Source organism: Chiloscyllium plagiosum, unplaced genomic scaffold (genome assembly GCF_037043375.1).
Source record: "Chiloscyllium plagiosum isolate Xiang-an unplaced genomic scaffold, Cpla_swu_hap1 HiC_scaffold_27, whole genome shotgun sequence".
Taxonomy (NCBI): domain Eukaryota; kingdom Metazoa; phylum Chordata; class Chondrichthyes; order Orectolobiformes; family Hemiscylliidae; genus Chiloscyllium; species Chiloscyllium plagiosum.
Window position 1 is genome coordinate 34,317,829 of NW_028270165.1, and position 24,209 is coordinate 34,342,037.

The 24,209-nt window shown below is 44.6% G+C and overlaps 1 protein-coding gene and 1 pseudogene across 1 annotated transcript in view; one reads left to right on the forward strand and one right to left on the reverse strand.

Moving 5' to 3' along the window:
- LOC148143549 (endogenous retrovirus group 3 member 1 Env polyprotein-like) overlaps positions 1 to 24,209 on the reverse strand; it is a 25,493-nt pseudogene continuing 1,284 nt past the window's right edge.
- Positions 18,477 to 24,209, forward strand: part of LOC148143550 (uncharacterized) — a 15,044-nt gene continuing 9,311 nt past the window's right edge. Inside the window, exon 1 of the mRNA XM_087975668.1 lies at positions 18,477 to 18,529. The gene's annotated coding sequence lies outside the window, so the exon portion shown is untranslated. The remainder of the gene's footprint in view (positions 18,530 to 24,209) is intronic.

Below are 24,209 nucleotides of genomic sequence, written 5' to 3' on the forward strand. Positions count from 1 at the left end.
TCAGACAAAAGCAAGGCTCTGATTGACAAAGGAACCAGGCTCCTTCCGGTCATCCCGAGCTCCCCATTGGTCCATCAAAGAAAGTCGCGTCCGTAATTGCGGACAGCGTGGGGCATGCGCAGTTCTTGTTAACGCCGCTGAACATGCGCAGTACTTACTGACACCGAGGAGTATGCGCAGTGTGGTCTGTGGCGATGCTGGTGTTGCTGACAAGATTTTGTACCCAAATGTCAAATGTCAACAGGAGTTTAAAAAAAAGCTGAAGCCACATTTTTTTTAAATCTGTAGCTCGACATTTTATTGCGTTTGCATTTTGTGTGACTCCTCAACTTTTGAATGTCTTTTCCTCAGGGTAGGGGAGTCCCAAACTAGAGGGACTCCCCTTCCCTGCGGATTGAGAGGGAAAAGATTTAAAGGGACCTCAGGGTCAGAAAAAAACAGTTTGAAAGTTAATTCCCCTCAACAAATGCCCCCTCTTATGCCCTGAACAAGATAGATTGTTCACAGCCTATTAATCATGAGTAGCAATGATGTTGTGAAACTTAGAAGGGTTCAAAAACGATTTACAAATATGTTGCAAAGGTTGGAGAGGTTCAGCTGCAGGGAGAGGCTGAATAGACTGGGGCTGATTTTCATACAGCGTTGGATGCTGAGGGTTTATAAAACCTTATAGAGATTTATAAAATCATGAGGGGCTTTGATAGGTTAAATAAACAAGATCTTTTCACTGGGGTGGGAGAGTCCAGAACTAGAGGGCATTCATTTTGGGTGAGAGGGGAAAGATATAAAAAGGACCTGAGGGGCAAATTTTTCACGCAAAGGGTGGTGCATGTATTGAATTAGCTGCCAGAAGAAGTGGTGGAGGCTGGTACAATTACAAAATTTAAAAGACATTTGGATGGGTATAAGGGCCAAGAATAATTTAGGATACCTGGTCAGCATGGACCGACGGGTTTGTACAACTCTATGGTTCTATTTCTGCATAGTCAGAATCAATTTCACAAGACTAGGAATAGGCCATCCACAAATTACACCCTGTCCTCAACTGTGGACTAACTGGACATATTTGAATGCAAGTTTCAGAAAGATGTCTGCAGCTTTTCTATAAAGTTGAACATGCTTTCATGATATTTCTGAATATATCATTTTAGCTATTCTCAATTTTAAAGATCAGTCATTTCTCGTGAAGCCGTGTCTACCAGGTAGAGTCATCAACATCCATTCTCTTTCTCTCTTCCTAGAAGGGTTTGATACAGCGATTGAAGAGGGTTTGAGGCATCTGCAAGGAGATGGAGTGGGTGGAAGAGAAGGAGAGAGAATGGACGGATGGGCAGAGTGTCAGGGGGTGAGAGAGATAATTGACAGGGGGACAGAGGGTGGGAGGATGAGAACATTGGGGGGAACAGAGGGTGATGGGAATGGAGAAGATTGTGGGTACCGATGGTTAGGGAAAGAGAAAGACTGGTGGGCAGAAGTGGGGAGGAAGAGAATGCAGGGCAGAGGGTGGGGGTTGAGAGAGAATGGACGGGGACAGTGGGTGGGGAGAGATTGGACAGGGGGGCAGAGGGTGGGGGTGAGAGACTGCCCAAATCCCACCTTCCCCAGGACTGGTGTTGATATCTCACGAACTGGAACCCACTCCTCCCACAGCAGACTTGTGTCAATCATTTCTCAATATATACGTGGCAAAAGCAGTAGAATCATAATTCTGACAGGCCATTCGGCCCATCGAATGCACACTGACATTCCAAATAGCATCCCATCCAGACCCATCTGCTGATCCTACAGCCCTGCAGTTCCTCATGGCTAACCCACTCTAATCTGCACACTTCAGCATGGCCAATCCACCTTAAACTGCAGATCTTTGGACTGTGGGAGAAAACCAGAGCACTCACCTACACAGACACAAGGAGGAGGACGTGCCAAGGTCCACACAGACAGTTGCCCAAGGATGGAATCAAACATGGACCCCTGGCACTGTGAGGCTGTGGTACTAACCACTGAGCCACTGTGCCGTCCAGAGTTAGCTTCTAACTTTTCACGTACCCTCAGCAGAGGCTCTCTCCTGACATTTGTGGACCACATCTGCTGTAACCTCCCTTTCCCACATCTTCAGCCCTGAGCACAATGGTTCCCGAATCCTGGCACCAGATAGACACCGATGTCATCTGGCCTCCTGCTTACAATTGCGGAGACCGGAGACAATCCGTCACTATTCTGTCTCTTACCACCACCTCCCCAATGTTGTTCATATTCCCAGCACCCAGCCAGTTCGCTCCTCCACTCCCTTGCAGCCCTCTCTCAGATTCCCTTTACCTGCCTGATCCACGCTCACACCTCCTGGCCCTGTCCACTGACTCAATCAGAAGGGTCTGTCTGGAGAGGAATGACTAACTCCTGGAATAAAATGTCTGGTTATCTTTTACATCAAAGGTCTGCAGCCTGGCTTTCAGCTCCATCTCTCTGAGCTGAATGTCCACCAGCATGTGTTTGCCCTGGATCACAGCATCCAGAGCCTCCCACCTTCTGCAAATCAAAAGACAAGTCCCACCCTACACTCTCCAATGTGTGTTGTGTAACTGCTTCATCATTTCTGGTGGCCGAGCAGAGGCTAAGTTCAACTTGGATTCCAAACTTGGGTATCAATAGCCATGAGGATGGCTTCAAATGGACCTTGGGTTGATGTCACACTACATGTGACTCCACTACACTATACAGTCTCTCTCTCTCACACACATACACAGACACACACTCTCATACACACACACATGCGTGTAAGTCAATAGGTTGAATTTGCGGAATTATATTTCCAAATACATTGTATTTTGCTCAAAAAGTTCACAATCTGCAGGCAGTCAATGCATGTAATAATTTTATAAATTCCTACTTTGGAAATAGAACCAGTCTGACTCAAGATTGGGATACTGACAGACTTGAACCTCACACCTTCCATGCATTGTCTGAGCTGTCACTTCTTTTTATAAAATAGAGTCATAGAGTCATAGAGATGTACAGCATGGAAACAGACCCTTCGGTCCAATCCGTCTACGCCGACCAGACATCCCAACCCAATCTAATCCCACCTGCCAGCACCCAGCCCATATCCCTCCAAACCCTTCCTATTCATATACCCATCCAAATGCCTCTTAAATGTTACAATTGTACCAGCCTCCACGACATCCTCTGGCAGCTCATTCCATACACGTACCACCCTCTGCGTGAAAAAGTTGCCCATTAGGTCTCTTTTATATCTTTCCCCTCTCACCAAAAGGAATGCCCTCTAGTTCTAGACTCCCCGATCCCAGGGAAAATACTTTGTCTATTTATCGTATCCATGCCACTCATAATTTTGTAAATCTCTATAAGGTCATCCCTCAGCCTCCGACGCTCCAGGGAAAACAGCCCCAGCCTGTTCAGCCTCTCCCTATAACTCAAATCCTCCAGCCCTGGCAACATCCTTGTAAATCTTTTCTGAACTCTTTCAAGTTTCACAACATCTTATGGGTGGCGCAGTGGTTAGCACTGCTGCCTCACAGCGCCAGAGACCTGGGTTCAATTCCCGCCTCCGGCGACTGACTGTGTGGAGTTTGCACATTCTCCCCGTGTCTGCGTGGGTTTCCTCCAGGTGCTCCGGTTTCCTCCCACAGTCACAAAGATGTGCAGGTCAGGTGAATTGGTCATGCTAAATTGCCCCTAGTGTTAGGTAAGGGGTAAATGTAGGGGTATGGGTGGGTTGTGCTTCAGCGGGTCGGTGTGGATTTGTTGGGCCGAAGGGCCTGTTTCCACACTGTAATGTAATCTGTAATCTTTCCGATAGGAAGGAGACCACAATTGCATGCAATATTCCAACAGTGGCCTAACCAATGTTTTGAACAGCTGCAGCATGATCTCCCAATTCCTGTGCTCAATGCTCTGACCAATAAAGGAAAGCATACCAAATGCCTTCTTCACTATCCTATCTACCTTAAGTTATCTCGAGCATATGACTTAAAAGAAGTTCTAGGATTTGCATATTAATGAACTGAAACCTGCAACCCATTCTAAAAGATGAAAGACTTAACAGCAATCTTGGTTTGTTCAATATATCATTTCAGTTGCATGACACTGGTCTTTTGCTATAAATTCTGTGTCTTATGATCCTGCTCCACAGCTACCTGATGAAGGAGCAGCGGTCCGAAAGCTAGTGCTCCCAAATAAACCTGTTGGACTATATCCTGGTGTTATGTGATTTTTAACGTTGTTTCTCATGAACACAGCCACAACACTTCTTGCTACTGCCAGTAAACATTACAATGCTGATGAAACGATGCAGTACCTGCAGAGATGAAAATCTTAACAGTTTCTAACGATACTTGCTACTGATTCACTGCTCCTTCTGATACACGACTTTGGTAACGTAGTGCTGGAAGCTGAGTGAGCAGCTTTAAAACAGAAACTGTTGGATTTTAAATCTTTCAATGTCTGAGTCCGAATGTAGGTAACCTTTATTGCGACCCAACTTTGTTACAGTTTCATGATCTCCCCAGCAAAAAAATTACAAAAAGTAGCTTTCCTTTTCTTCAACAGCTGAAGCTCAAAGCACACACACACACCCCTGACCTCCCCTGACACCCCAGTTGCTTTATTATTGGTAAGCACTGAGGTGTCCCTTTGTAACTGAATCCTTGATACAGTCTTAACCCGGAGGAAGTAATGCCTCACTCAGCAATTTCAACCCATATACTGTATCCAAGTAAGTTTCTCCCCACTCATTTCCCGGGGGCAGGGGTGGGGACAGGGATTTAAAGTCGACCGTATTGCTGAGAGTCTGGAGTCATGTGTAGGCCAGACCGGATAAAGGATGCATCTGGGACGACTGAGTGAATCCTTTCCCACAACAGCAGTTTCCTTCCCTAAAAAAGTCATGAGTGAATCAGATGAGGATGTTTTCCCCCTAAAAATGGTTTCATCATTAGATTCTGAACTCCAGATTTCTGACCAAATTCCAATCTGCCATGGCGGGATTCAAACCCGGGAGTTCCCAGAGTTGAGGTAGTAATCCAGTTGATAATACCACTCAGCCATTGCTCCTTCGATCCCAGTGATGGCACATGAACTCACTAGTGCCTCTGGAAGTTGTCCACCCATCCAAATCCCTTCCTGCACTCAGGGCAGGAGAACAGCCTCTCCCAGTGTGGACCCACTGGTATGTCTGCAGGGTGGATGAACTCATGAACCTCTTCCTGCAGTGACAGTAGGTGAATGGCCTCTCCCCAGTGCGGACCCAAGGATGTTTCAGCAGGCCAGAAGAATTGACGAATGTATTCCTGTACTTGGAGCAAGTGAATGACTTCTCCCCGGTGTGAACATGCCAGTGCATCAGCTGGTTGCACAGCCAACTGAATCCCTTCCCACACACAGAGCAGGAGAATGGCCTCTCCCCTTTGTGAATGCTTCTATGAGTCTCCAGCACTTGACGGGGAAGGGAACCCTTTCCCACAGTCCCCACATTTCGACAGTTTCCCCATGGGGAGAGCTTTCCTTGTGTCGCTCTGGGTTTGAAATTACCAACAGAATGGGTACACAGTCTCTCTCCACCGTAAGGGGTGAGACTTTGATTCCCCAAACTGAGTAACTGGTTTCAAGCACCTTTCACAGTCAGTGCACTGAATCTCCCTCTCTTGGGTGTCTCCGTATTCTTCCTGCCAAAGTGTTCAAAATCTCTCAAGCAGACAAAAGCAAACATTTCTTCTCAATTGGAATGGTTGCTGATATTCAAGTCCCAGTGAATCAAGTGGCTCTGTCAGAAGTTGATGTATCATTTGCTTTCAGATTTCTTTCTACGTGTTTTCCAGCAAAAATAAATTCACAAAATACGTGATCACAGTCAATACTGTTAAATGAACATAACATAGGTGACAATTCCTGTAGTTTGCCAGATGCCTGATCACATATTATCCAGGACACAAAAACCTGAAAACCCTCATGCAGCCAGATAGCCTTAAGTGTGTATGGAGGAAATCTTCATTTCGGTGACAATAACCTGGAACAAGCTGCCTACAAAGGCACTGGAAATGGAGCTGAATCAAGGACAATGAAAATGAAATGTCAAGGCTACTTGAGAAAAACAAACCAGTAAAGTTGCTGAATGACTTTCTGCTGTCCTATTCAATAAAAAAGATGACAAGAAATACAGAATATAACTTCAGTGCTAGATTAGAATGTGAAAAATAATAGCCACAAGGCTTTTATAACAGCGAATAATATCAGATATATACCATATGAAGCAACATATGTCTACATTTTATATCAACGTGCCAATCCCTTAGATTCTGCTCCATCCCATGAGTAACTACTCTTTTAATTCTGAACATGAGGAAAGAAGCGATCTTTTTCCACAATGCAAATTGTATATAAATAAACGTATCAAACTGAGGGGAAAAAAATTAATATACCGTTAAGAAGGACAGAGAGCATCTGACACCTGTGCAGAGTCTGCTCCCTCCCTGGATTCACTTCAGTTGCTACAAGTGATTAGTGTTTCCTCCCCCTCTCTCTCCCTCCCAGGATGAGGAATGGAAAGGGCGAAGATATTGCTTTGCTCCCATGATTTCTCCATGATGTGGGAATCCTTGTCTCTCTCCAGCTTTGACAATCGGTTGAAAGACCATTCATGTATGGAACGTGTTCCATCTATTGCTGCTGCGAATGGGTGTTGCTATTTCAGGCTGTGTACCCGCTTAAAGCTCTTCCCACAGTCAGTTCATTGGAACACTCTCACTCAGGTATGCATACCTCAGTCTCACTGATGTTTGAAACCTTGTGAAGCAGACAGGACAGGAGAGAAATAAAAAAAATTCTACTAGATTCAAAGGCCGATGATATTCCCGTGCCAATGAATTGATTGTCTCTATCAGATCTTGTTTTGAGATTTCTGGCTGTAAATCCTCCCTTTCTCATATCCTGTAAAAGGAGATTACAGAAGACATTGCTGCCTACACAGTATAGAAATTCAAAACAGACAATTCTGGTTTCTGTGGAACATTCTTTCTTTTCTCCTTCCCTCAAAAATGTGAATCGTAATGCTACAGTCTCCCTCCATTCTTACTCTACTGTGGCTATTATCACCCTCATTCCCGTTCTCCTAAAAATGCTGAAAAATGTTGACTGACAGATCCTGTGGAACCCTAGGTCTGAATATCATACATAAGTTGAAGCATTTTATCCATATCTCCCCTGTCAAGGTCCCCCAGGATGTTTATCAGCTCTTCGGCCAAAATAATCCATTCACCCCATCGAATCTGCTCCACCATTTATTACCATAATGATTAATATTATAATCCAAACATCCACATTCATGCCTTATTATTGATTCCCCTATTGATTAAAATTCTGCCCAACATCTGCCTTGACTATACTTAGTGATTGAACTTCAATAGCCCTGTCATTCATTACCCTCTGAGAGAAGATATCCACCTCATCTCCATCATAAATATGCAAACACTTAAGATTAGAGGCTATTCCTTCTGGTCTGAGACTCTCCCACAAATGAACACTACCTTTTTGGCAACTAACCTTTCAGGCCCACTAAAATTCTGATATTTATTCATTCAGATCTCCTCTCATTCTTCCAAACTCGAACGAATGCTCAGCTAAGCTACTCAACATTGCATCATTAGCAAACACGTCAATTCCCGGGATTAATTTTGTGAACGCTCTCTCACCAGCTTCCAATATTTCTGTCATCTCCTCTACTTCGAGGGACCAGAGTGCAAAACACGCAAGTTACAGCATAATAAAAGAATGATAAATAATAGACATTTTTCTAGCAGAAATTCGAAAATGTGCAAAAATAGTCAGATGGAAAAGAGTCCAATCATGTAGTGGTAAGGAGCCTGATGGCTTGGGGGAAGAAACTGTTGCCTAGTCTGGTCGTGATAGATTGAATTGGGAGGTGGGTGTGAGGATCTAAAGTTGGAATTTAGGCAACAAAATATGTACATTTTTATTTCAACAAAATGGGTTCTCGATTTAAAAGAATACTACAAAATGGCCTGTGAACCATACTGCTGAACATACTGCTGATTCGCAGAATTAACTTGCAGTTCAAAGATAAGAGGACAATAGAATTTTCATAAGATGAATACTGACACATTATTTGACCATTTGAACTAACCGTGAACTAATACATGGCATGACAATTTATGTAAATTAGATATCCTTCTTAAAGAAAATATCATTGGATTATTTTGCTGTAAATCATGTCACCTTATTATATGTGATTGGTCTTTCTCGTAATTAAGACTACTATTTCTTTAAAAACATATAAATCATGTGCAATTTTCAAATGTAATTGCGCAACTTCATCACGGAACACAGAAGCTTCAATCTCTGTGTTGCTGGATAGAATTGCGTTAAGATACCTTAATTCAATAAACTATTGAACCTTGCTTTTCGAATACACCGCATTTGTCGATTCCTTTGACCGATCTCGAACCAAGAGGCCCCTCTTGAGGAGACGCAGATCTTCATTTTGGTGCCGTGACACGTTTCGGCTCGGACAGATTGTGAACAGCAATGTACGAGTTAAATGTCCTTCACTATTGAGTGTTGAGGAATCCGGCCTGCCAGACGTGATTGTTTTTAGAACGTTTGGTTTTCCTGTCAGTCACGTGGTGTCTGACGTGACCAGTCCAGCCCGAAAGGATCGGTCTTAGCAATGGTTGAGTCTGGGGGACTTGTTAAATGTTTAAAAAGGGGGGAGAGATTAATTGGAGTTGAGGGTGCTTTGGTACTTACGGACAGTGGTCTTCGAAAATTGCTGAACTCTGAGGGGAGGGTTGAAATCTGAATTCCCAAGCTTTGTTAATTTTTGGTTTTTTTTAAAAAATTCTTTCTCCCGAGCTTCGTTGCTTTCAGAAATAAAACAAAATCAATCTCCAGAGATTGGTTATTTTCTGGTGTTATCTTTTTAATAGAAAAAAATTCGATCGCTTAAAATTCATTTATTTTCGGTTCGGGTTGTGTTAACTTTGTTAGTTTTCGTTTTAAAAAAAACTCCGATTGCCTAAACTTTGTTTATTTTCGGGTTCGTTTCATTTGAACTTCGTTATTTTTCGGGTTGTTGCTTCGTTTATTTTGGGGTCGCGACATTTAAACGTCGTTACTTTTCGGTTTAAAGAAACTCCGATTACCTTCGTTAATTTTCGAGTTCGCGTCGTTAAACTTCGTTACTTTTCGGGTTTTAAAAAAACTCCGATTGCCTTGATTTAGAGATGCCGCTGTCGGACTGGGGTGTACAAAGTTAAAAATCACACAACACCAGGTTATAGTCCAACAGGTTTAATTGGAAGCACACTAGCTTTCGGAGCGACGCTCCTTCATCAGGTGATAGTGGAGGGCTCGATCGTAACACAGAATTTATAGCAAAAATTTGCAGTGTGATGTAACTGAAATTATACATTAAAAATTGATTGTCTGTTAAGCCTTTCATCTGTCAGAATACAGTGATAGTTTCACTTCTTTCATGTGTAAATCACAAAACCCTTTTTTTAGAGGTTGCATTCTCGGGTTAGCTGTTAACAATGGTGATAGCTAGACAATATTTTGAAGGAGTTAGCCCCCTGTGTTCTCTGTCTATGACCTGATGTTTAGATTGATTCTAATCTAAAAAGTGATATAACAGAGTTTTACATAAATTCATGCAGTTTTTGAGCTCAGAGTTCTACATGAATGTATGCAGTTTTTGAGCAAAGTGCAATGTATTCTGCAAGTACAAATTCACCACACAAAATATATGTGTGCATGTGGGTCTTTGTCTGTCCGTGTGTGTCTGTCTGTCTGGGTTGGGAGTTGTGAGTGTGAGAATGTGTGTGTGTGTGTGCATGTAGTGAGTGCAGAGTGTCTTAAGTCTGTGAGGAGGTGCATGTGAGAGTGTGGGAGTGTGTGTGTCCATATGAGTGTGTGTGGGCATCTGTGTGCGCGTCTGTGTGTACCTGTGTCCGTGTGTGTTTGTGTAGGAATATATGTGTGTGTGTGTGTGTAGTGCAATGGTGATCACCTGTAATGTGACATGAACCCAAGGTCTCGGTTGAGGCCCTCCCTATGGGTACCGAACTTTGCAATCAGCCTCTGCTCGGCCACTTTCCTCTGCTGCCTTTCCCGAAGTCCACCTTGGAGGATGGTCACCCGAAGGTCCGAGGCTGAATGTCCTGGACCACTGAAGTGTTCCCCAACTGGGAGAGAACCCTCCTGTCTGTTGATTGTTGTGCGGTGCCCATTCATCCGTTGTCGTAGCCTTTGCTCAGTTTCCCCAATGTACCATGCCTCCGGGCATCCTTGCCTGCAACATATAAGATAGACAACGTTGGCTGAGTCACATGAGTACCTGCCATGTACAAGGTGGGAGGTGTTCCAACGCTTAATAGTGGTATCTATGTCCACAATCTGACACGTCTTGCAGTGTCCACCGTGACAGGGTTGCATGGAGTTGTCCTGAGAGCCGGGCAGTTTGCTACGAATAATGATCTGTTTGAGGTTTAGCAGTTGTTTAAAGGCAAGTAGTGGAGGTGTGGGGAAGGTCTTGGTGAGGTGCTCATCCTCATTGATAATGTGTTGCAGGTCACGAAGAACATGGCGTAATTTTTCAGCCCCTGGGAAGTACAGAACAACGAAGGGTACCCTGTCAGTTGCAGCATGTGTCTGTCTCCTGAGGAGGTCATTACGGTTCCTTGCTGTGCCACAGACTCTCCTACCCTGGGGAAAAGACTTTAAGTACTCACCCTATCCATGCCCAGGGTAAATATTCTCAGCCTATTCAGTCTCTCCATGTAGCTGAAACCCTCAAAATCTGGCAACAGCCTTGTCAATCTTTCGAAGTATCACACATATTTCCTACAGCAGGGAGACCAGAACTGAACACAGTATTCCACAACTTATCCTCCCAACTCCTGTACTCTCTGCTCTGACCAATAAAGGCCAGCATACCAAACGCCTTCTTCACTATCCTGCCTACCTGCGACTCCAATTTCAAGGAACTATGAACCTGCAGTCCAAGGTCTCTTTGCTCTACAACACTCGCCTTAACTGTCAGTCCTGTCTGGATTCACTTCTCCTTATCAACAGCTCAAGGCCAGGAGCCTGGAACATTTGAGGTCCTTTTCATGTATGGAGTTGTTTTTCTTATTCCTTGACTGTTGATATGGTAGTTTACTGGCCTTGTAAGTCTGCTGTTAGGTCGGTTTAACTTTACATTTTTTTCTGCCTGTCTGCAAAGTCAGGCCCTTACTTCTTTGTTTCCCTGTGCTTTTATAGATTTCACAATAAATGTTAATTTTCCATTACACCAGCTGGATACCTTTTAAATGCTGTAATTGTACCAGCCGCCACCACTGCCTCTGGCAGCTCATTCCTTACACGCACCATCCTCTGAATATAGGAGTTGCCCCTTAGGTTCATTTTAAATCTCACCCTCACCCTGAAGCTATGACCCATCCAGGGAAAAGATCTTGTCTATTTACCCTATCCATGTCCCTCCTGATTTTATAAAAGTTTGTAGGGTCACCTCTCAGCCTCTGGCGCTCGAGAGAAAACGGTCCCAGCCTGTTCAGCTCAAACCCTGACAACATCCCTGTCAATCTTTTCCGAACACTTTCAAGTTTCACAACATCCTTCCTCTAGCAGAGAGACCAGAACTGCATACAATATTCCAAAAGTGGCCTAACCAATGTCTGGTGCAGCTACAACATAAATTCAACTCCTATAATCAGAGGATTGGGAAAGTTTTCAAAACCCACAAAAGACAACTGGGAAAGAACGGAGGGGCAAACCAAAGTTTTGCGGGTCAGCTTGGCCATCAGGGCGGGGGGATGGGAATGAGGGAAGGAAGCTGAATGTGCTGGAGCCAAGGCGCAGGAAAAACAGAGGATGCAAAACCGGCGTGAAGCTGCAATGAGGAATATTGCATGTGATGTACTTGCATCTGTTGCAGTTACTTGTGGGAATCAGCTGCATTTTAAAAATAAAAACAGAAAACCTAGCTACCCCTGACACAAAACTACGTGGAAGCCATTTTGTCACGAAGCAATGTTTGCAGTAAAATGTAGCCTGTTAACATAATGCTGTCTGAGCCCTGGCTAAGGAATTCTGTTTTGATAGCCTGACCTTGCAGCTGCAGGCTGTCTCTGCTCCTCTGGCCATTAGACTGTGCTGCTTCATAGAATGATGGATTGGTTCTCTCTGTCCCTTATCGGTAATTCGAGCCTAGCTGAACCTGCAGCATAAGATAACATTCAGATTTGTAGACATTAAGAAACGTAGGTCTGGACAACGTATGTGAAACTTACGACTGCCCCTCAGTTGCACAATTAATGGAGATTGTGCTTGTGATTTACCATAAAATTTGTAACATTCTGTATTACATTAGAATACGTCAGACTTTGTTTGACTCCCCACGGCAACGAATAAAGCTAGTTAATTGCTCAAGGTCTCCTCTCCTGACTACTTTGCTTTAAATGATTTGACACACGAGTTACTTTGCCCCAACAATACTAATAGTTACATCTAGGGAGAGAGAATTCCTCAAGTAGGGCACTCTCAGAATCCTGGGACAGCCCTATTTCTGGTTTACTTCCTAATGAACAAACATTAAGCATTTATTTATTTTTGATTTTGTTTCATTTTTCTTGGTCTGACTACACTCTGTGTCTGGATGGGTGACAGGCTGAGATTGTGGGTTTGCTTTCGATTGACTGAATGTTTTCTTGTTCTGGAAGCTGTAAAAGAGGCGTGAAAGCTTCAGCAGAAGTCCAGCAAAGCTGAGAACAGACCGACATCTTATTCCGTGGGAACAGGGAGATCAGAGGACAGAGAAATCAGGACCTGAAACCCGAGCTGACACCAGACTACTGTGTGCTCAGTGCTTTGGTGAGCAGTGCCAACCCTCTGCCTTTACCTCGCTTCCCATCTGACTACACCTCAATATCCAGGACCCAATCCTTGCCATCCTGAAGCCATGTCTCTGTAAGGAGTCTCAGATCATAATTATTCACTTCCAATGAGTGCAGTTAATTCATTCACTTTTGTTACAATGCAGCACACATTCAGACTCACCATGTATCATTTCAATTTTTGTGACATTAGCATTCAGTTTCGATTGCTGATACATTTCCTCTCCTTGTCCCTTTCTGTTGTTTTGATGTTCATTTTCCACATCACTACATTGCTCACCGGCCATGATTTGGATTGGCCATGCTAAATTGGCCACAGTGTCCAGGGATGTGCAGGTTAGGTGGGTTAGCCATGGGAAATGCAGGGTTATAGTTTCGTAGTAATAGAAGCAGGAATAGGCCATTTGGCCCTTCCAGCCAGCTCCGCCATTCATTAGGATCAGGGCTGATCTATCCATTGTCTGAGCTCCTCCTCCCTGCATTGTCCCAACTACCCTTAATTCCCAGACTCAGAGACACTCAGCCTTGCAGCTGTACTGCTACCTGATAAACAAATTCTTTCCTTCCATGGGAATATCCTTCTCTTTGCAAGGACCTATTACACACTTATCAGCTACTGACCAACACCGTCCAGACACTACCGTCGCTGGGCAATGTGACTTAGTTACTCAATATCCTGCAATTAACAGTTTGCTAATTGTTAAATGACTGTAACCTATATAATCACATAACTCTCTGTTTCTCATAGGAGTGCATTGTGACTATTAGGTCGACTTGGCTCTCCCCGTGAGCTCCCGAATAAACAGTCAATAACTCAAGGTTTGTGTGTCATGATTACTTATCCAATACTTATTGGACTACTACGAGCAAGTCACCCACAGCATAATCCACTTCCATCCCCAACATGGATCAAGAGGCCATCCTTTTTTGCCAGACAAATGAATGTATCAAGCTCAGGAAACAAAGCCTGTCAAACATTAACAGGCACAGATCTAAACCAACCTTTTCCAGAGTCTGTCCCTTCCCCTCGATTGACTTCCTTTTTCCCTCAGCTCCTACAAACCAACAGCTGAACCCAAGGATAAGAAAAGAAATGGGAAAGGGGGCGAGAAAAGAGAGTGCGGTACTCCAGATGTTAAACAGAGAAAAGAAGATGCAGTATGTACTGAAACTCAATCTTCATTCAGCGAGAAGAGCTTCAGAAGTTCATGGTCAAACTTCCGCATTCAGACAATGGCGGGGGTTTAATTGGCAGGAGGACCAGACTCCTTCCGGTCCTCCTGGGATTCCCAAAGGTTGGTCGCACCGTCCATCAGAACGACGAGGGGCGGGGCCCCATTCCGATCTCACACATGCGCACCATGAACATTGCTCACAGCCGATAGAGCAGTATCTAGGTCGCATGGGATTGTGGGTAGGACATCAGCCATGAAAGAGATTAAATAAAGAGTCCCATATGCCTTCTTAACGGTCCTTTTTCATGTGTTCATGACATACATTCCAGAAGCCAATCTTTAATCGATTGTCAATTGATCCACTGAGTGAAACACTACAGATGTTTAACTCGAAACTCTATTTCCAATTCAGTGTCAGTATATCGCTCTTTGTCCGTCCTCACATAAGGACCAAATCATGCCTGCCTTGAAGAAGTTTTCCTCCTCTCTCTACAAGAATCTCAGGGAGTCCCTCTCCCACTGCAACTCCCAGGTCATTTCCTCTGCCCTGAAGCTCTTCAAACTTCCAGCTCAGCACTGTCCCCATGACTTGTCCGGACTTGTCCGACCTGCCTAGCTCCTTTTCCACCTATCCACTCCACCCTCTCCTCCCTGACCTATCACCTTCATCTCCTCCCCCACTCACCCATTGTACTCTATGCTACTCTCTCCCCACCCCCACCCTCCCCTCGCTTATCTCTTCACGCTTCAGGCTCACTGCCTTTATTCCTGATGAAGGGCTTTTGCCTGAAACGTCGATTTCAAAGCTCCTTGGATGCTGCCTGAACTGCTGTGCTCTTCCAGCACCACTAATCCAGAACCAAATCAAAGCCCGACGTCTATTCCACCTGAACACTGATTTTTTTTTTAGTTTGCAGATTCCAACCATTTATTAAAAGTCATTCATGGTACATGAGCTTTGCTGGCTGGCCAGCATTTAATTCCGCTTGAAAAGGTAATGGTGACCTGCCTTCTTCAACTACTGTGGTCCACACGCTGTACGGTGACCCATAATGTCCTTACGGAGGGTATTCCAGGGTTTAGACCCAGCAACACTGAAGGAACAGCAATATATTTCCAAGTCAAGATGGTGAGTGGCTTGGAGGGGTACTTGCAAGAAGTTGTGTTCCTAAGTATCTGTTGCCTGATCCTTCTAGATGGAAGTGGTTGTTGGTTTGGAAGGTATTTTCTAAGGATCTTTGGTGAATTTCTGTGTTGTGTCTTGTAGATCATATGCACTCCTGCTTATGAACAGTCAGGCAGAGGGAGTGGATGTATGTGGAGATGGTGCCAATCAAGCAGGCGACTTTGTCCTGGATGGTATCAAGCTTTTTGAATGTTGTTGAAGCTGCACCCATCCAAGCTGGTGGGAGAGTAGTCCGTTATACTGTTGACTTCTGCCTTGTAGAAGATGGGCAGGATTTGGGGAGTTTCTTGCCACAATATTCCTGACTTGTTGCCTGCACTTGTTGCCATTCTGTCTGTTGTTAGTCTAGTTGAGTTTCTGGTCAATGGTAAACCCCAAGGATGTTGATAGTGGGGTGTTTAGTGACAGTAACACTGTTAAATATCACGGGGCAGTGGTCAGATTATCTCTTTTTGGGATGAGTCATTGTTTGGCATTGGCGTGGCATAAATGTTACTTGTCACTCATCAGCCCATTGGATATTGTTAAGATCTTGTTGCATTTCAAACTGAACTGCTTCAGTTTGTGAGGAATTGTGAACATCGTGCAATTATTGGAGAATATCACCACCTCTGACCTTATGATGGAAGAAGGTCATTGATGAAGATGGTTGAGCCTAAGACACTACCCTATGAATTCCTGCAGAGACGGTCCTGGAACTGAGGTGACTGACCTCCAACAACCACAGCCATCTCTCTGTGTGCCAGGTACACCTTAACAATTAAGATACATAACAATTATTTTAAAACAAATTGAAGGAATACATACGAGACACCCCTCTTCTGGGAGACGCCAGTGCAAGTTTTTCTGTTCCAGAAACAATCTGATAAATGTTTACTGTCATCAAATTTTTTGATCTTGGCCAGCCACAGCTCTCCCTGTCCATTCGCCCATCACCCACTGATCCCACTGTCTATTCTCCCCCGCCATCCACAGCGCCCCTTGTCCATTCTCTTTCCATCCCCAGCTTCTTGTCCATTCTCCCTCTATACTTCAAACAGCCTGACCATTCTCTCTCACGCAACCCTCTGCAACCCTGTCATTTCATTCCTCACCCTCTGCCTTCTGACCAGTCCTTCTACACACCCTCTGCCCCATCTATTCTCTCTCCACCACACCTTCTGCCCCCATCTATTCTCTCACCACACCCTCTGTCCCATTTCTATTCTTCCAGGCCTCCACCATCTCCTCTCTATCCATTCTCTCTCTCTCCCTCACTCCCCCCACCATCTGCCATCCCCGCCCATTCTCTCTCCCCTGTTGTGGTGAAAAACACTAGGCTCGGATTCAGAATTGAGGTTCAATGACAGAGTTTATTGCACGAGGAAATACCGGGGCTCCGGGGAGAGAAAGGCACCAACAGAACAGTGTCAGCTGCGAGACTTCTCTCGACCTGGAGCACACGTCAAGAAACTTTTATACATCTTATGAACCAATCGGTCAGGGATGAGATTATTGTCTTTGTAACATGATTTGTTTATGGTAATCCTTGTAGAATTGTTGATAGTTTCGGTACAGTCTTTGTCAGTTCAGGCACAGCCTTTGTTAATTTCCGCACAGTCGTTGTCAGTTTCAGTGCAGACATTATCCATTTCAATGTCTGCATGGAAATCCATCGTTGTAGTAATGGGCGCTAAGTACTCTTCCTGAGAAGGGGGATTCCTGCAGCCCTGGCTATCAGCATTTGGTATTGAGTCTGTATCAAGCTGTTAGCACTTCTATAATGGGTGTTGGCTGGACCCAGACAATTCTTCGGGAAGTGTTCATTACTCATGTGTATTCTCTCCCCCACCCGCCTTAAACTAATCACCTGGGTTGTGAGTCCATTGTGCTGGCATTTTGGTGGCCCCAGGCAGTATCTGTATCAGCTCTGTTGTTTCTCTCCGTATTGTCATCTGGCGGCTATCTTGTGTGTCAAGTTGGCCAACTGATGGCTCAGTGATCATCTTGTGTATCAGTGTGCCTAGTGTCACCCTGCCCTGTGCCATCTCCCACTTCTCCGCCACGCCCATTCTTTCTCCCCCGCCCAATCTCTCTGTCAACCCCACTTATTCTCTCTCTCTCTCTGTTCCCCCCCCACAGTTTCTCTCTGTCCCCCATCCATTCTGTCTGTTTTCTCCCCAGCCCCAACCACACCCTTCTTTTCTCATGCCTCGAACCAGCTTTGACCGCTGTATCAAGCCCTTCAAAGGACACACACACACACAGAAAATGGATGGTGATGACTCTACCTGGGAGTCGGGAGGGGTGAAAATGGAGAAAGTGAGGACTGCAGATGCTGGAGATCAGAGTTGAAAATGTGTTGCTGGAAAAACACAGCAGGTCAGGCAGCATTTAAGGCTTTTGTCTGAAACGTCGATTTTCCTGCTTCCTTGGATGCTGCCTGATCTGCTGTACATTTCCAGCACCACTCTGATCTTGACTGTAAGGGGTGAATGGCCTAATGAAGTTGTTCCAACTATCTAGAAATAGCGTCACAGAGCACAGAAACATACCCTTCGGTCTATGCCGACCGGATATCCTGAATTAATGCAGTGACCCATTTGCCAGTATTTGACCCCTTATCCCTCCGAATCTGTCCTATTCATATCCCCATCCAGATGCATTTTAAATATTATCATACGTACTAGCCTCCACCAATTCCTCTGGCTGACACGCACCACCGTCTGTGCAAAAAGGTTACCCCTCAGAAACCTTTCCCCTCTCACCCTAAACCCATGCCCTCCAGTTCTGGACTCGCCCCCCAACGTGGTGAAAAGACATACAAAAGTTGAGCAGCCAGACAGAATGCAAAAGCAATGAAGTGTCGAACCACAGCGAAAAACAAATTGTGCCTCAACCCCTTATTTACCCATTGGCATTTGGCCTCTTAAAATCTGACAGGAACACCAGCATCCCCAGTGAGCATACTGCGCATGTTACCCGGTGTCAGCAACGCAGTGCGCATGCCCACCGGTATCAGCAAAACTCTGGCCATGTTCATCGCGTTCCGCAAAAAAAGGCTCGCGACCTTCCTTTGATGGGCCAGTCGGGAACCCTGGAGGACCGGAAGGAGAATGGTCCTCCTGCCAATCAGAGCCACAGCATTGTCTGAATGCGGAAGTTGGACCATGAGTTTCTGAAGCTGCTACTCCTGCTCCTCTCTTTCTGAATCAACATTTAGCTTCACCCAGACTGCAAATTCCTTCCTCTGTCTAAGATCTGTGAGTACAGCACTCTCTTTTCTCGCCCCCTTTTCCGTTTCGTTTTCATTCTGGGATTCAATTGTTGATTTTCAGGAACTGAAAGGAAAGGGAGTGAACCCAGGGAGGGGACAGACTCTGGAAATATGGTCGAGGTCTGTGTCTCAATTGGCAAAATAGACAGACAGGAGGCTGGAACGACACAGCAAACCAATAAGCATCAGGAAGTGGAGAAGTTGATGTTTTGGGTGTAACTCTTCTTCAGGACTGGGGATGGGTGCTGGGGCAGGGGTCTAAAGTAGGGATCAGTGAAGACAGGGAGAGGTTACAGCCTGATGAGTCAATGGGTGAAAGAAATCAGGTTAATGAAAGGGAGAAGTGGAAATGAGGGGCACGGGGCTGAGAAGGGAGTCGGGGGATGGAAAGGGAGGTTATTTGAAATTGGAGAACTTGATGTTGAGTCCCACAGGCTGTAGGCTGCCCGGGCGGAAGATGGGGTGTTGTTCCCCCAGTTTGCAGTTTGGTTCGTTGTGGCAATAGAGGAAGCCTAAGATGTTCTTGTCAGAAAGGGAGTGGGAAGGGGAATTAAAATGAGTGGTGATTGGGAGGTCTGGTCAGCCTCTGCAGACCCAGCTGTGATGCTCGCCAAATTGTTCCCCAAGTTTACACTGGGTCTTCCCAATGTAGATAAGACCGCAATTTACAAACACGTGACAAATGCAGTATCTCAATGTGAAGTTATAGCCATTGCTGTGAAAAAAAAAGCAGAAAGGAGATGTATTGTTTAAATGGCGATATATTGGGATGTGGAGAAAGTGAGAACTGCAGATGCTGGAGATTCGAGTCAAAGTGTGGGGCTGGAAAAAGGCAGTAGGTCAGGCAGCATCCGAGGACCAGGAAAGTCGACATTTCGTTCCCGAGCACTTCATCAGGAATGATGTGTGGATGTGCAAAGGGGTCTCAGCATCCTTCTACACCAGTCACTGCCAGTTGTCAGACAGGTGCAGATGAAGAGCTTTTGCCTGAAATGTCGATTTTTCCTCTTCCTCAGATGCTGCCTGACTGGCTGTGCTTTTCCAGCATCACTCTAATCTCGACTCTGATTTCCAGCATCTACAGTCCTCACTTTTGCCTGGACAGGTGCAGCAAGCAATCAGCAAGGCAAGGGGTATATTAACAAGAGGAATTGAGTTCAGAAGTGGGGATAACCCCCTGCGTTAGGGGGTCATTGAATATTATTCAAGGCTGAGTTCATCTGATTTTTGAACACCAAAGAAGTGGATGTTTCTGGGGGAAGGCAAGTAAATGATTTAACACCAGTATAGAACAGTTACAGAGTCAGACACCAACAGAACCAGACCCTTTAGTCAAACTAGTCTAAGGCCGACTATATTCACAAACTAAACTAATTCCACCTACCTGTGATTGGCACATATTCCTCCGAACCTTTCCTATTCATATACTTATCCAAATGTCTGTTAAATGTTGTTACTCAACCTGCATCCACATTCATTCCACATACAAACCACTCTGTGTAAAAAGAAAAGTGCCACCGCCCCCACCTTTTTAAAATCCTTTCTCCTCGCACCTTCAAATTTGCTGCCTAAACTTGAAACCCCCACCTTAGGGAAAGGATACCAGCGGTCACCTCATCTCTGCCCCTCGCGATTTTATAAACCTCTGTCAGGTCACCTCTAAACCTCCTGTGATCCAGTGAACAAGATCCAACCTATTCATCTCGATGGTTGTGAATCTGCCGATAATCTGTTGAATGTTGGTGCAGGCTTGAAAGACCAAACAGCCTACTCCTGCTTCCAATGCACTCTGTGTGTGTCCAGGACAGCAAGAGAACATAAGGCATCGTAGCAGAAATTGGACCATTCAAGGTTTGCTCTGCCGCTCAATCATGGCTGATAGGTTCCTCAGCCACATTCTCCCACTTCATCTCCGTAACCCTCCATCGCCTTGAGACTCAAGAACGTCTCCATCTCAATCTTGAATATCCTCGGTGACCTGGCCTGCACAGCCTTCTGTGGCAGTGAATTCCATAGATTCACCGCTGTCTGGCTGAAGAAGTTTCTCCTTATCTCCATGCTGAAAGGTCTTCCCTTTACTCTAAGGCTGTGCCCACTGGTTCTAATCCCTCCAACCAATGGAAACACCTTTCCAAATTCCACTCTGTCCAGGCTGTTCAGTATTCCTTGTTTCAATTAGGTCCCCACCCCCTCTCCACCCTGAGTGTGGGTCTGTTAATCAGCATGAAGCAGACCCTTCAGGATGAGGTCCAGCAGGGATAAGGTTCAGCAAACTGAGAATGGAGAGAGGGTGTGTGGGGTGGAGATTTTCAACTTCAAAGGAATAAGAGAGGAAACAGAGTTCACTATGAATGAGAATTGATCAGGTGAGCTGATGGGCCAAGAAGTGGCAGTTTATTTTAAGAGGTGTGTAGTTTGCATTTTGGTCAAGCAATCCAGGTAGGACTGACACCGATAAGGGGGACGTTGCAGAACAAAGAGATCTTGGAGTGCAGGTTCATAGTTCCTTGAAAGTGGAGTCACCGGTAGACAGGATAGTGAAGAAGGCATTTGGTATGCTTTCCTTTATTGGTCAGAGAAGAGAGTACAGGAATTGGGAGGTCATGTTGCAGCTGTGTAAGTCCACATTTGGAAGACTGCATTCATTTCTGGTCTCCCTGTTATAGAAAAGATGTTGTGAAACTTTGAAAGGGGTCGGAAAAGATTTTTAAGGCTCCTGTCAGAGTTGGAGGGTTCGAGCTACAGGGAGAGACTCAAATGGCTGGGGATATTTTCCCTAGAGCACTGGAGGCTGAAGGGTGACCTTACAGACGTTCGTAAGGGGCATGGATAGGGTGAATACCCAAGTTACTTTTGCCAAAGTAGAAAGGTCCAAAACTAGAAAGTATATGTTTGAGGTGAGGGAGAATTTTAAAAGGCATTTGGATGGGTACATGAAAAGGAAGGGTTTTGAGGGATATGAGCCACATGCAGGCAAATTGGATTAGGTTGATTTAGGATATCTGTTTGGCCGGACAAGGTGGACCAACTGGGCTGTTTCCGTGCTGTATGACTCTAATCTTTGGTGAAAGCAGAAGTGTGATTGTGAAGGCTGGAGTTTCAGAGCAGCTTTCAAAGATGTTTTGCCCTTAATGGGAACAGAAGAAGTTACAATGAAATCTTGCATTTGTGAGACAGCAACTGAACGAGTTGCATCCAGGATTTTGGTGGAAAGTGGGAATTCATTGCACTGTGGGGATGAAGCTCTACCTATTGAGTAATTTCTGCTGGTGAATGAAACCAGGCCTCAAGATTAGGAGGAGTAAATTTAGGACAGAGATGAGGAGGAACTGCTTTTCCTGGAGAGTAGTGAATCTATGGAATTCTCTGCCCAAAGAAGCAGTAGAGGCAGCTTCATTAAGAATATTCAAGACACAGTTGAATGGGTATTTGCAATGGTAGGGGAATTAAGTGTCGTTGGGTTAATGCAGGGAGGAGGAGCTGAGAGAATGGATAGATCAGCCATGATCTTAATGAATGGCGGAGCAGGCTGTATGGGCCAAATGGCCCTATTCCTGCTTCTATTACCCCGAAACTATAACCCTGCATTTCCCATGGCTAACCCACCTAACCTGCACATCCCTGGACATTATGGCCAATCCAAATCAAGGCCAGTGAGTAATGTAGTGATGTGGAAAATGAACATCAGAGAACAATTGAAAGGGACAAGGAGAGTAAATGTACCAGCAATCAAAACTAGATTCTAAAGATCACAAAAATTGAAACTAAAAATGGTGTGTCTAAATGTGTGCTGCATTGTAACAAAAGTGAATGAATTGACTACATACATTGAAGTGAATAATTGCAATCTGACACTGCTACAGAGACATGGCTTCAGGATGACAAGGATTGGATCCTGAATATTGAGGGTATCCTCAAATGGGAAGTTAGGTAAAGGTGGAGGGTTGGCACTGCTAATCAAAGCACTGATCACAGGGTAGTCTGGTGTCAGCTCAGATTTCAGGTCCTGATTTCTCTGTCCTCTGTTGATCTCCCTGTTCCCTTCTACACCTTCTGGAACAATAAAACATTCAGTCAATCAAGCCCCAACCCACAATCTCCCAGCCTGTCAACATCCAGGCAAGTGTAGTCACAGCAGGGAATCACACAAGGAAAATGAAATCAAATTTGAAATAAATAGGTGCTTGTGTTTAATGTTTGTTCATTAGCAAGTAAACCAGAAATAGAGCTCTCCCAGGATTCTTATACTGCCCTATTTGAGGAATTCTCTTCCCCCTTATATCTAACTATTAGTACCCAGCTATGATTTACAACAATACTTACACCAACAGAAGTAAGGCATCTGTTCTCAAATAGGTAGAGACATACAGGATGGAAATAGAGATTTTTCTCTCTCCTGACCGCACCGCACCGCACCGCACTACACTTCACTTGCAGAGCTGGTCTAAAATGTCACTTTTTGTTATAAAACTTTAAGTTCTCTTGAGAAGGTGCCTTACAGGTATTTCTGGGATTTGCATGTTAATGATGCCTGCAACCCAATCGAAAAGATGAAAGACTGAACAATCCAGGTTTGTTCAACATGTCATTTCAATGACATGGACTCTGTCATGTTTTTCCATAAATTCTATGTCTTATGACCTTATTCTTGACAACCACCTAATGAAGGAGCAGCGCTCCAAATGCTAGTGCTTCCAAACAAACCTGTTAGTCTCCAACCTGGTGTTGTGTGATTTTTAACTTTATCCATTTTAGGGGGGGATTTGCAATACAAAATTATCCATGGTGTGTAGGGATGTGCAGGTTAGGGTGGATTGGCAGTTCTAAATTACCCATAGTGCCCAGGGATGTGCAGGTTAGGTACATAAGTCAGGAGCGTTAGTATTGTTAGAAACAAGTTTAATAAAATTTAGACGAGACCACCAAAACTGGAAACAAGACAATTTATTCTCCGATCTTGCAAGAAAGGGCATCAAATGCAGAAGCAAATGAGCCAATTAGAACTTAGGTTAGTGTACAGTTGAGCTGAGTGAGGGCATCTCTCCAGACTTCTAATTACCCAATCTCTCTTACTGTACCAGACCACTGAGGAGAAAGTGAGGTCTGCAGATGCTGGAGATCACAGCTGAAAATGTGTTGCTGGAAAAGCGCAGCAGGTCAGGCAGCATCCAGGGAACAGGAGAATCGACGTTTAGGGCATAAGCCCTTCCAGACCACTGCCCAGCTGCACTCCACCCTTATTACTTGCCCCTTCCCCAGGTTGGCAACCTTCCTTTCTGTAAATGCTGACACATACATTTATTTTGTCAAGATCTGGTTTCACATTTTGTATCAATTCTGCTGGTACATTCCATCCTCGGACATTTCATTAACTTGTATCATTTTGTATAGCTCAAACATTTCGGTTATCTCAGCTTTTTGCTGAAAGCATAACTATACAAAAAGAACTTTTTGTTATAGTAATTACACACCAAAGTTAGCATTTAATTAACCACAATTATACACTAAATTCACTAAAGTCCCTAAATACCTGCAGGGTTAATAGTTCTCTTGCTGTACTCCTTTTCTGTATGTTTTTTCTATATCTGCAAAAACATACTTTACCCATTTCTAACAATTCCCCCATTTCTTTTCTTAACCATTTGTTGTTTTTGCAATCTTATGTT